Source organism: Notechis scutatus, chromosome 3 (assembly GCF_049901735.1).
Source record: "Notechis scutatus isolate UNSWTSFEM ecotype Mainland chromosome 3, rNotScu1.2, whole genome shotgun sequence".
Classification (NCBI taxonomy): domain Eukaryota; kingdom Metazoa; phylum Chordata; class Lepidosauria; order Squamata; family Elapidae; genus Notechis; species Notechis scutatus.
This window is the reverse complement of record NC_142011.1, coordinates 43,959,177-43,972,126: the sequence shown is the minus strand read 5'-3', so window position 1 is coordinate 43,972,126 and position 12,950 is coordinate 43,959,177. Positions and strand designations below refer to the sequence as shown.

Genomic DNA, 12,950 nt, shown 5'->3' with positions numbered 1-12,950 from the left:
ATGCAGAATAATGATTTTTAAAGATGATGATCAATGTAAGTTAAAATGACTAATTTGTTGAAAAGTAATTAAAATCATTATGTATCCCTGGCAACCTATTTGCCCTTGAAGGCATGTTTTCACTCAAGAATACTACATACTGGTCTTTTGGATCATGTCCGGGGCAGTTATAATTGGTATTGAAGTTGGATAAACTACCATCAGACATTCAACTAGCCTACTAAACATTTGGAATAAAATGTTTTAGAAGGGAGTTACTATATCACTTATTTATTTAGTGTCTGATGAGAACATGACAGAAGAAAATAAATATATACTATGTCAGTAAATTGCTCACAAATAAGAAATTATATTTTAGGAAAAAGGAGATTTGATATTTGGTCTTCACCAGAGATATTTTCATTAGAGGAACATTTCAATGGATCAGATTTAATTTTCCCCAAGTGCTTTTCTTGGGCAATCTAGCACATTCAAGCCTTTACATGTAGTCCTTACAGGTTTATGACCAATTCTTGCTTTTACAGTTCTCAAAGAGTCTTGTAGTCACATGATCACCACAGTCATAATTCTCAAGCATCTTGCAAGAAGCAGAATTAATGGAGAATGTGCCTTCTATAAAAGTGTTAGTGTGGGGGCCATTCTAATCTCTGGGGGAATGATGTTCCATAATGAAGATTTAATGATAGCATAAATCTACCTGGCTTATTAAAAATTACATTCATTCTTTAAAATATGGATATATAACTCACTATGACTAGACAAATGAGATAACATTTCTGCTGTGATTGCTGTCAAAGCAAATTAGTTTGATACCAATAATAATTATGCTCAAGTGCTTGGTAATCAATTCCTTGTTTTTCTTCTCAAAAGAGGAAGAAGGATATATTTTTCAGGATCCAATTAAATGTTATTTTCCCACCATATTTATTTAGAGTCCTAAGTAAAAAGTATTTAACCTGCAATCAATATATTCTAGCTTTATGCTTCAAATATTTGGGAATGACACTGTATATGTGCATTCTACTTTCATAATTGCTACTGATGAAGGAAACAATTTTTGTATTATATTAAATGCCTGTAATTAAGCATGAAAAATTACATGGATATGCAACATTTATGCTACTAACTAAGAAGTATTATTGTGATTTTTTTTTACATTGTTGTTGCTTATAGGGTACTCAGCATATACAACCCTTTACAAACCAATATACACAAAACAAGGGCTCCCTTTGACTCAACATGTTGATAATCTAAATTGTCAAGAGTAAGTTGGATGGCATGAAACAAGGAAATAAATGAATGGAATCAAATGCTACAATACATTTGAACTACTTGTATTCACTTATTTATTCTTCACTCCTTAAAGAAGAACTACACTTTTTAATTTTCCCCAATGGAGTTTTTTGAGGGAGAGAACTGAAATGACTGAAAGGAACAACAATAATGGCAAAAATGATATTTCAATGTATTCTTGATTAACTAGCTATAAAATAGATAGGTGACATGCAGGACCCATATTTCCTTCTTCCAGGTCTTATTCATAGGAGAGGAATTCCACGTAGAGAAGTACAGGCCACACACACTAGTGCAGAAACATATTTTCTTCTAGCAGTGATTATATATGGATATTCTACCTATGTTGGAACACAGAACAAGATTGATTGAACACTGAAGGGAGTTTACTTATTGAAAGGACAAAAAATGGTAACTCAATGAAAAATAGTATGAATATCCCACAAATCTGCAACACAAAAACATTATATCAAGGACTTTTGTTATGTTAAATAAATATTTTAAATTTATGAAGCCTCATAAGATATGGCATTCTTTACATGTAAACTTACAGAAACAAAAGGAAATGCTCAGTTCTTAAGAAGACATCTACCTATCCCTAACTGCTGCCTTGAATGAGCTGCCTAGACTTTACATGCTGCATTGAAGTGCAAACTATAAAGAAAGACATTTAAATGTATGTAAATACATGTATTAGGAAGTAGCTTTAAACTTATGAGCATGAAACATCCCTCTCTCACAGTGGGAAGATTTTATCAAGTTCCTTGTCAATCCTGGAATAAACTCATTTGCAGACTCTATTTAAAAGGAACATTCTTCAGACAGATGGTCTTTTAAAAGAACCAAACACTATCTGAAAAGTGTTCACATCAAAAGCTATTGTTATTAGCTAATCGCTTTGCTTGGAATAAACACAATAGGCTGCCTTCATCTCCCTCCCCGAGTCCTTTTAAGGATATGTAAAATGTCACCATGAACAGGACAATAATGCCTCCTGTAACATATGCAAATCATCATGCTGCCACGCAAGATGTTTTGCAACAGCTAATATGTACCACTTTGGTTTTTTTTCTTTAATTGAAACTGGACCAACATTCAACATTCTGTCTTGTCCATTTTTAATTTAATTCTATTATTACTTCTCCATTTCAACTTTTACATAAGAAAAGAAACACATTAATTCTGTTAAGTGATCTTACTTTCATTCTAAGCATCTTCTCAATTCATTTCAATTTATTTCAAATATATTTCTTAAACATTAACATTTCTTTTAAGCGTGGCCTTTTCCAAAGTTCTTTTCTCATTTTACCTCTCAACTTTTATATAAGAAAAGGGACAGGCAAGTTAATGCTATTCATTAATATTACTCTGATTCTAAACATCTTCTCAATTGATTTCAGTTTATTTCAAATGTATTTCTTAAGCCTTAACGTTTCTTTTAAACGTTGCCTTTTCCAAAGTACTCTTTTCTCATTTAAATCACTCAGTTTCCATATCTTCATACTTATTCCCTTTTAATTCTTTTTTATCTTGTCAAATTTGCAACGCCATCGCATATTCTTTTCATAAAGTCTAGATTAAAACAAGTTTTTCACATAAAACAAAACATAAATTTCCCCTCCCCTTTTACTAGTTTGGGGTGTCACCTCAGTGGTTTAAGTATGCCTTAATTCCCTCATCTGTAATTCCCAATTAAACATCTATTTTACTTAGTTATAGTAATAATCAATCCCTAGAAAAATAAACTACTTTACATTGTACTTTTCAGTCAGATTCCGCAATGTATTTTCTCCCTTTACTTCCATAAAATTTTATTTATGGTATCAAAAAAAGAAAAAAGAAACAATCCATTTTGTTTGGTCACTGATATTAATCTCATTTTTAAACCTCACAATTCATTTCAATCATTTCAATATATATAATAAACAGTAACCTTTCTTGTAACAATAAAAATAAGAAAATGCATTCATCTTCTAAATAGGTATCAATGCCCCTCCCTCCTCTCAATAAACGATATTCTATAATTTGTAATTGCAAAGTACATTGTTACCCCTTATATCAACGCGGAATCCCCTCTTAATTCATTAACCATTGTCCCGATGTATTCTAGGTAAAGAAAATTTTTCCTTTATTTTACAATTCCCATATTTCTTTCTTTCCTGTTCCTATTCCTCATTACCTGTCTTCGCTTTTGTTTTTCCAAATCTTTTCTCCCTCTGACTTATATCCCTCTCTCTATATATATTTTCTTTCCCCCTTACTTTTCTGCTGTTTCTTTCTGTCTTTCCGATTTTTATAAATATTCCCCATTTTAGTTACTTTTTAAAATCTCCCATTTTTAACCCCCCCTTCTTTTTCCTCTTCTTTGTGGTGTTGTGTTGATTGTCTATTTAAGATGGCTTCTTCTTGAACTAATTCCTCCTTCTCTTCTTCTTCTCCTTCTTCATATTCTTCAATCGCCATTTCCATAGCTTTTAACTCAGAGGCAAGTGATTCACCTCTTGCATGTAGTAGTTCTTTCAAATTTTTAACTTCCATTTTTAGATCCCACAGAGATATCATCGTTACACACTCTTATATCTTATAGTCATTAAAATCCACCAATCACCAATCTTTTTCTTTTTTCTTCTTCAAACTTTCTGGATTAACAATTATTCCCGAATTGGGTTTATAGCAAAATCACCAATCAGTCCAACAATCCATATTTTTTCTTTTGTTCTAATTCAATTTTCACTTTTTAGGGTACTTGTTATATTGTTTCAATATTTTCTTTTCGTTGTATCAGATCCGATTCATAGAGTAATAGGAACTTTCCCTTTTTTAGCTTAAATTTTTGTCCACCAGATGGCCACTCTGTTATACAATGTCCTCACCTTTTCCCTCTGTTTTATTGTTCGGACCTTTCCAAACCTCGGTATTCCAAACCAATAAAATCTTCAATTAAAATATTTCCCTCTTCTTTTTGAAAACTCTTAAGTCCAGCTTTAAATTGTGCCTGTTTGTTAGCAATGTATTTAAATTCAATTTGTTGGAATATCTTGTTCCGGCTTCTTCCAATCCTGGTTCGAAGCCCTGCTCAGCTGTCAAAGATATTTTCACTTTTTTTTCCTTTCCCTTTAAAAATCCGCCGCTTTCTTATTCTTTCATAAAAATTCTTAAAATACCATCCTGGGGTACCTTTTAATTAATTGTTGCGCTAAGTTGCCCGGTTCTTATGTTGTCCACCTCTTTCTTTTCTCCTGCACAAATCTTAGTCCAGCTAAGTCCTCCTCTTCAGGGTGGCCATTAGACCACCGCTTGGTCGTCTTCAGGGGGAAAAATTGCCTAGCCCAGGGAGGGGGGATGCGGCTACCCTCGACCTGGCTGGCGGCTTCCCCTTACTGTGCCGCCCCTCCAAGGCAGCTTCAGCCCAATTACAGTGATTGGGGCTCTCCAACGAGACAGCATGGACCAAAGCTGCGGACAGTCGCAGTCCCTGGTCCATCGATGAGAAGGGCTTAACCAAAGTTCCAGGACACAGCTGCTTTTAATGTTGTCACATAGGTCATTGATATAAAGCAGAAAGAATGTGGGTCCTAAGACTCTGCCTTGGGAGACATCACTATTAACTGGTGCTGGATTTGATTTTGGTTTGTAACTGCTGTAGAGAAGATTGGAAATTGCTTCTTTATCCCCCCCCCCTTATTTTGTTTCTCACAATTTTAAAAATCCATGAACTGGGAAGTTGATTAGGTTTAGACTGGTTTGAAAATCAGTATCCCAGACCTGGTGCTTAAGATGGCACCTGCTTGAGCAGTGGTTGGCATAAAAGACTTCCAAAGTTCCTTCCAGCCTGATTATTCTATTATTATATTCAAATCCTAATTGGTGGAGGCTTTCCAAAGAGAGACCTAAAAATTGGGAGTTTGCTAGAAGCTCTTGTTAGCCAGCTTAATTTAAAACACTATCTAAGAACCGGGGAAAAGAAACAATTTTAACCAAAAGGCATTTTTGATGCCTTTTGGAACTGAAAATATAGTCTTATAAATTTGAACTGGACAGTTTGCAGGGTATTAAACTTTGTAAAAATGCTTATCTGAACACCATAAAGCTGCGAAATAAATTTAGCAAGAAAAACCTTGCAACTTCCCTGAATAAAAGATGTCCCTTTGAATGGAAGATTTTTTTAAGACAACTCCAATAAAAGAAATGTGTGCTTCATGTTTAGGAAGCCTAAAACTTCAGTCCAAGGTATTTATAAGTATGCACCTGTTCTACTGGAATTCCAGCAATTTGTTATTCATGCACCCTACTAATATGTCATGCAAAGACTTAACACTAGTTTTTTTGATACTGCAAGTTATTCTTTTGAGCAAAAGAAAGCCTTTACCACCAATACCCTTCTCCTTCCCACCTGGAAGACTGAGAAACTTAACAAATCAGCTGCATATAGCAAAGCTGGCATTGCACAATCAAATCCAGAACATTTTCCCTAATGCATCCCTGTAGAAGAGGCAGAAAGACAATGGAAAAACCCAGATTCTAGTTCATATTTAGCCACAGCACTGGGCCAGTCACTTCTTTTTAGCTCAAACTAACTCATAGGTTGCTGGGGTAAAAGCAGCAAGAGGGTACTAAATACATTGTTTTCAGCTACTGGACAGAAAGAAGGGATATAAATCTTATAAATAAATAGACAGAAAGGTTCTATTCTAAGAACTCAATATAAATAAAAACAAGCAACACCATGACTTCAAATAGCAGTCAAATTCAACTTGTACAATATCTCTGAGGGAGTAGTAAAAAATCAGATTTCACTGAACTAATCTTAAATCCTGATTACTACATCACAGCAGTTTTCTTTGTTCTCGGATATGTCCAATATGTAAAAAGAACAGAACAGCAACCACTCACCATCCTTATTTGTTATTATTTTCATTTTAAAAATAAAAAAGTCAACAAGGAGCTTGCATATGAAGAAGATCCCAGGGTTGTTCTAATTGTGGGTAAAAGTAGGTGCTGGCTTTTGAGTTCCTCAAAGAAAGTTAGAAGTAAAGTCAAAGTATGCTTGCCAATTGCTTCCCAATACCATACCATTTATTATTATTTCAAAAATGAGATAAAAGCAATCAATCAAATAAAAGCCAGTTTGGTGTAGTGGTTAGTGTTGAACTAGAAAGCAGGAGAACTGAGTTCTAAACTTCCCTTAGGCACACAAAAACGGCTGAGTGATTTTGGGCCAGTCACTCTGTCTCAGCCCAACCCACCTCATGAGATAGTTGCTTTGGGAAAAATAGAAGGAGGAAGGAATATTGGTATGTTCACTTCCTTGAGTTGTATATGAAAAAGGTGGAATTTAAAAAAAAAAATTTTAAAAATGATACATAATAAATATGGTAACCCAGGAGCAGAGATCTCAGAAGAGACATTTGTGGGTAAATGTAGGTTTTCAGACACTATTTTTTCCAATACCATCATAATTTATTCATTGATGTAATCTATATCTTATCCCAGACTTGTTAAGAGTCCAATAACAATTCCAGGCTTATCATGTAAACTTTCACATAATGTCCACAAAAAACATATACAAATATTTTTTTAAAAAAATACTACTTTCAAGTACATTTATAAAAAGAAAAATCTTGTACCAAATTATCCAGGTAAACTGTTAGATCCTGGAGTATTATCTGAAATAAACAGAATCTTGAACTCAATGTTTTTGTCATGGCAACAGTTCTCCAATTCTGGGATGAAATAGTGGAAGAACCAGTCTTCAAAGCTGAGAAGGGTGAACCAAAGTTTCTTCTTAGCTTTCCTCAGAACAGGAAGTAAACTCTTTGACATGTTCTTAAAGAGATTGCAGATTCATGGAATGGTAGACTAGTAGTGACTTTAGGCTCACATCACCAGAAGTACTGTCAACTAGCACCATAGTTAAGTCTTCAGAGCTTTGTAAGTTGTCTGTTATTTTTTTACAATAAAGTTCCATTTCATCTAAACTGAATATCTGCAAAGGCAAATAACCACCTTTCTAGGAGAAAGTGGGAAAAGATGTCTCAAGAATATATGACGCACACCAGAAACTTTTCCGCCTTCCCGCAGTTGCAAGGATCTTCCAGGACAGACTCATGGATAGGTTTCTTCATATAGGCAAAAGTTTGCAATTTGAAAATTCTTAAATAGACTAATATTTGTATAGTCTCATCTGTAATTTGTTGAACTCAGTATTATCTATACCAGTGGGTGGGCCGTGAGAAAATTTTGGTGGGCCGCAGAGAAATTTCACCCTCAGAGCACCCCCTCCCCAAAGCAATTAATCCAGGCTGCGCAGAAACACAAGACTGGGCCGTCCATATGGCCCGTAGGAATACTCCCCGCCCACTCACTCCTTACCTGGCAAACTTGCCTACTAAAATTGGTATTTTCCTTTTTCCGACCATCATCTGTTCTGCTTGGGAGATTTAGATTAGCTAGTAAGCAGGAAATGGTTGGATTTCTTGCTTTCTAGCTAGTCTTTAGATCTTCGGCTCTGCTTTAAGTACAGCTGAACCTTCCTTAGGACTGAAGGTTTGCTTGCAAGCAAATTCAGTGCAGACTCACGGCAAGCAAATTTGAGAGACTGAGCTAGCCGATGGCAGATAGATAGATCACAGAATGATTCTGTGAGCAACTCAATCTGCCTGCTTTGCCTGATTTTGGGTAAAAAAATGCTCTTTTTTATATAAAAGATTCAATATTTACATACATTGTTTGTTGTGAGTTAATTTTGTGAGTTTGCTTGTAAGCAAATTTTATGTGACAGACTGAGCTAGCCGATGGCAGATAGATAGATCTCATAAATGCATCTATGATTCTGTGAGCAACTCAATCTACCTGCCTGCTTTGCCTGGTTTTGGGTAAAAGTTGCTCTTTTTCTATAAAAAAATCAATATTTATATAAATATAATATTTACATACAAGCCATGCCCAGCCAGTCACATGACCACCAAGCCACACCCACAAATTAGGCCACGCCCGCAGAACCAGTTAGTGGTCCCTGGAATCTAAAATTATGAGTTTGGTGGTCCCTGAAGTCCAAAAGGTTGGCGACCCCTGATCTATACTGTCATTTGTTTATCAGGCTCAGAAACAAATCCTTCATAGCTTGTAAGAATGCTGCTGCTGAGGAACAAGGTTTTTGGAATTAGAAGAACATGACTTAAGATTTGGGTGGTATGGATATCTATGGCATGATAAAACTAGTGTAGATTTTAAAAATCATCTTGTTAGACATGTTATATTGATAAAATGGAACAGATATACACCTATGTGGTGCTTGCACAGAAACATTTTACAGAAAAGAAATGATGCCTAAACATGAATGGTTAACTTACTCTAATATATTAGCATTTGGTCAAGGAGAATGTAAAATAAAATGAAGACAAGAGTTGATAGTAGAAAGATATTCAGGTTTATGTAGAACTATCAGAAATATTTAAACTAGATAAACTAATTTGGAGTTTTAAGACTGAATTTGAAATGGAATTGTGTAAAAATATGAGTACGGTATGTCACTGCTATAATGCATAAGCTTTTATTGAAATAAAATATGATAAAATGGGCTAAAACCTTTGGTTACAATATATAAATGGATCATGGGAAAGTATGTTGTTCAAATGATTGAAATTTACATTGTTACAGTCTTAAAGATTATTTTGATAAAATGTTACACTGATGCACAACACCAGAAAAATTGCTTAGAATGTATATATAAAGGTTCTTCAAATTTATGCTAGAAATTTAATAAAAAAGAGAGGTTGGTGGACAGTATAAAAAGGTGGAAAATTCTGGACTGAATTACATATAATAGTTAAAGATTAATATACAATTAAAACTAGAAGCTTTTCTTTTGGAACCAATGGATAACCAACTGGAAAAAAATCATTGGAACTTTCTTTTTGTAACTGCAGTGAGACTATTATTACGTAGAAAGATTTGGTTTTACCTACAAGAAAGCAATGAATGGGGAACTTGATTAAACTTGTTGAGAGTGCCAGCTTTAACTAGAGAAAGAATACTGTCTTAAGTTGATTAGAATCTCTTTACTGACTTTTTGCAGGAAACAAAAAAAATTAAATGATGGTATATGGTCCTAATGATTTTTTTTTTTTTTAAAAATGATAATAGAAAATATGTAAATAATGATGTAACCATAGCTCAAGAGGTCAATTTATATCTAGTTATAACTATAAGATAATTGGAAGTAACTTCTTTATAATCTTTTTTCCTTGTCTTTGAGTTCTGAATTTTTGTCTTTGTTCTTTTCTTATTTTTATCCTTCTTTTTTTCCTTTCTAAATATTAGTTCTTGTTAGTTTTTAATGTTTTGTTTTAAAAATTTAATAAAGGTACATAAAAGGAAATGTTACTTTTTAATTCTGCCATTAGAATTTGGATGGATAACTGGTGATCCTAGAACAGATTTCAAAATCTCTTTAGTCCAGGAAGAATAATCTGATAATTTATTGGCAATTGTCCAGAAAAATATTGGGGAATAATGGTTGAAGGAAGAAAATATGTCAAAAAGAAAAGGAAGACTCTTGTTTCACCATTTCAGAGTCAAAACCCCTTTTTCCTATCAGGAACACAGCTTCTGACAAAGTGACATTGACAAAAATACAGTAATCTAAGGGGAAGAAAATTCCACGTTTGTTACCTAGACTATTCTGAGAATGCATCAAAATGCTGTTTGTAAAATGTAAACATTACACTAACATCATCAAACATTTTAAAGTATGTGATACACATACATTGTGGACAGAAATCTGAACGTAAAGTTAGCTTATTTACAGAATATTATGTTCTGAAACTTTCCCAATAATTTCTGAAAAAGCAAACCAGGCATTAAGTAGTGAGAGTTATTAATTTATTGCAGATAATAGTAAGAGATATTATGCAAAGGAATCTGCTTCAACAGGAATCTATTTAGCCTTCTGCTGGACAGCCTGCCAAACTCTGTTCTGCCAGGGACAGAAAGAGATGTTTCATTGTTTTGGTTGTCTATGGCTCTCAAACTTAACAAAACTTATTCAAGATGAAAATAATCATATCAGACAAATACTTATTCTCAACAAATCAAATGGTATCCTGAGTGTTTGGGGCTTACCATAAGAATCTAGATGCACTGCTGGATCAGACTAAAATGGATTTATCATATGGAATGATATGTAATACATAAGTAATTCATTAATATCAATTATTTTCAAAATAAAATATATACTCCCACCAATGTCCTAAGATAGCCATTCAAGGCTCTGCTCTGGATGCACTCTGATACGATGAAGGAAGCACCTATCCATGAGTGATCCTTCTCAATGACAGCCACCACACATTATACTTCCAAACATATCAGTCTTTTAGAACTATGTTTGGCAACAGATTTTAGTATCTTTTCTTGTAGGCCATTAAAACAGTTATATGATGTTGCTGTTCAATCCATGTTTTGAACTTCTTTCAGAATGATATTTGTATATTTAATGATCAGTGCTGCATATTGTTTTAGTGTTTTTCAATCTAAATGGCTTTTTTCTGCTTTTAAAGTTTACACATATTTGAAGTTCACTGAATTTTATTCTTGTTTTATGTGGGTTATATACAATAAATCACTTGAGATCATTCTGTTATATAATGGCTAACACACTGAATGAATAAAGAACTACATTAAGATGATATTCACCTTTGCACTTTCCCTATCATAACCAAGTATCCTGGCAAGGCCATATGAATGAAAAATTAAGCTGTTATCATCCTATATGATTAAAAAAATAAATTTATGCTACATGCAACCTTTCAATCTGTTTCTTGCCTTTACAATCCTAAAACAATATTAAGTTCTTTAAAAGAACACAGTACAAAAATTCAGTATCTATCTCTTCACACTGGAGATTGTACCCAAGACATCAGAGTAAATACTGCTTTTCTAAATGTCTACAAAGATTCTCAGTCATCCAGGTTATGGTTATCCCAAAGGTGTCTTTTCAAGAGGCAATTGAACTTTCAAGGTTGTCTTTGAGGACGTTTTGCTCCTCATCCAAGAAGCTTCTTCTGAAGAGTTGAAGTAGCTTCTTGGATGAGAAGCAAAACATCTTCAAAGAAAACAAGTCAGATTGCCTTTTGAAAAAGCACCTTTGGGACTACTTCTTTTCTACTTTCTGAAAAATCAAAATATTGGCCTTACAACACTTTAGACCTTTCTGACATATCTGTCATTGTATATGCCAATACAATTAAAATATATCACAGAATTATGAATATATATTATTTCCTGAATAATCATACCCTCAGGACAATAATTTACTGTCCATAAATTTACTTGTGCAAGACAGTACTGATTCTTTGACATCTGAGAAGAAAAATGCCTCATTTGAAAAAATAAGGGCCTATTACAATCCTGTATCCATTGATACTGGCACTTCCCCAAATAATACAAATATATGAAAACTGTACAGACTGGCATATTTTTCTTAGTAAAAAAGAAAGGAAGAGAACATTCTTTTGAAAATAACACTCTCTTAATCGCAAGTCACATACAGGTAGCCCTTGACTTATGACTGTAATAGTGTCTGCCCATTACAGTCACAAGTTGTGATGGCTATAAATCAGATCACTAATGTGACTGACCCAATTTTATGATATTTGTAATGGTTGTTAAGCAAAGCAATGATTTGCTATCGGCTGATTTTGCCAAAAATTGGAAGTAAAAGCTGTTATAAAACATGGTCATGGGAACATGGGATGCTGCAAATGCCTGCAAGTGCAGGCCAACTATTGAGCACCTGAAATGTGGTCACATAATGGAAGGGCCCTGGAACTTCAAAACTGGGTTATAAGTATCCACAGTGTGATCTGTCATAACTTCAGGTGGTTGGTGAGAGACCAATAGTAAGTCGAGGACTACCTGTTGTAGAAAGCCATTGGAGTCCCTGGCTCCTATTAGAAGAGAATACGTTCAGATGCAGGTTCTTCTCTTGGCACTTTCAAGTATGAGAATGCAGACCACAGTAATACAAAAAAAATGGAACTCTAGATTGTGATAGCCATTTCTGTAAAAGAATTAATCAAAAAAGATTAATAAGAAATGTGTTAGAAGAATTAGTATACTTAGAGAAGCAGAAAAAACTTATAATAAATAGCTTAGTGGAAATATAAAATACAACCCTAAAGATAGATTTAGCATGCACTAAATCTTTGACAGTGATTACAGATAATTGGAGAAGAAAGCAGAAAAGGATGCAGGTATAACTGAATGCATTATATTACAGAATATCCTTGAAGTAAACAAGCTGGGTTGGAAAAAAATCTTTAAAAAGGAACAAGATTTTGTTTTCTGTTTTTTCAACTTTACAAACTAAAATGTTTCATTCCTTCAAAATCTTCTATTAGTATAGAATGGTGTTTTCTTAACTCATACACTATTTACCTCAACAATTCCACCATATTTTCCATCATAGTTCCTCTTTTAAACTTTTCCTTTACCATTTCATTTTCCTTGTTAGAATAGTTGTCCTGACTATTTTCCTGTTTTATTGTCCAAAAGACAGAAAAACAACCAAATCAACTGTATTCCATGGAAGCATGAACAGCAAATAGCATTGCATTGTTCTTCTATCCCTCCTATGTGGTATATATCTATTCATTGTA

At 33.9% G+C, this 12,950-nt stretch overlaps 1 long non-coding RNA gene across 8 annotated transcripts in view; it reads right to left on the bottom strand.

Moving 5' to 3' along the window:
- Positions 1 to 12,950, bottom strand: part of LOC113417020 (uncharacterized) — a 55,830-nt gene that overhangs the window by 15,371 nt on the left and 27,509 nt on the right. For 7 of the 8 annotated variants that reach the window (XR_015748514.1, XR_015748512.1, XR_015748507.1 and 4 more), the window contains exon 4: positions 12,208 to 12,352. This is a non-coding gene — a long non-coding RNA (uncharacterized LOC113417020). Of the gene's footprint in view, positions 1 to 12,207; positions 12,353 to 12,729; positions 12,828 to 12,950 lie in introns of all 8 variants that reach the window. The other variant, XR_015748508.1, reaches the window with a different exon arrangement.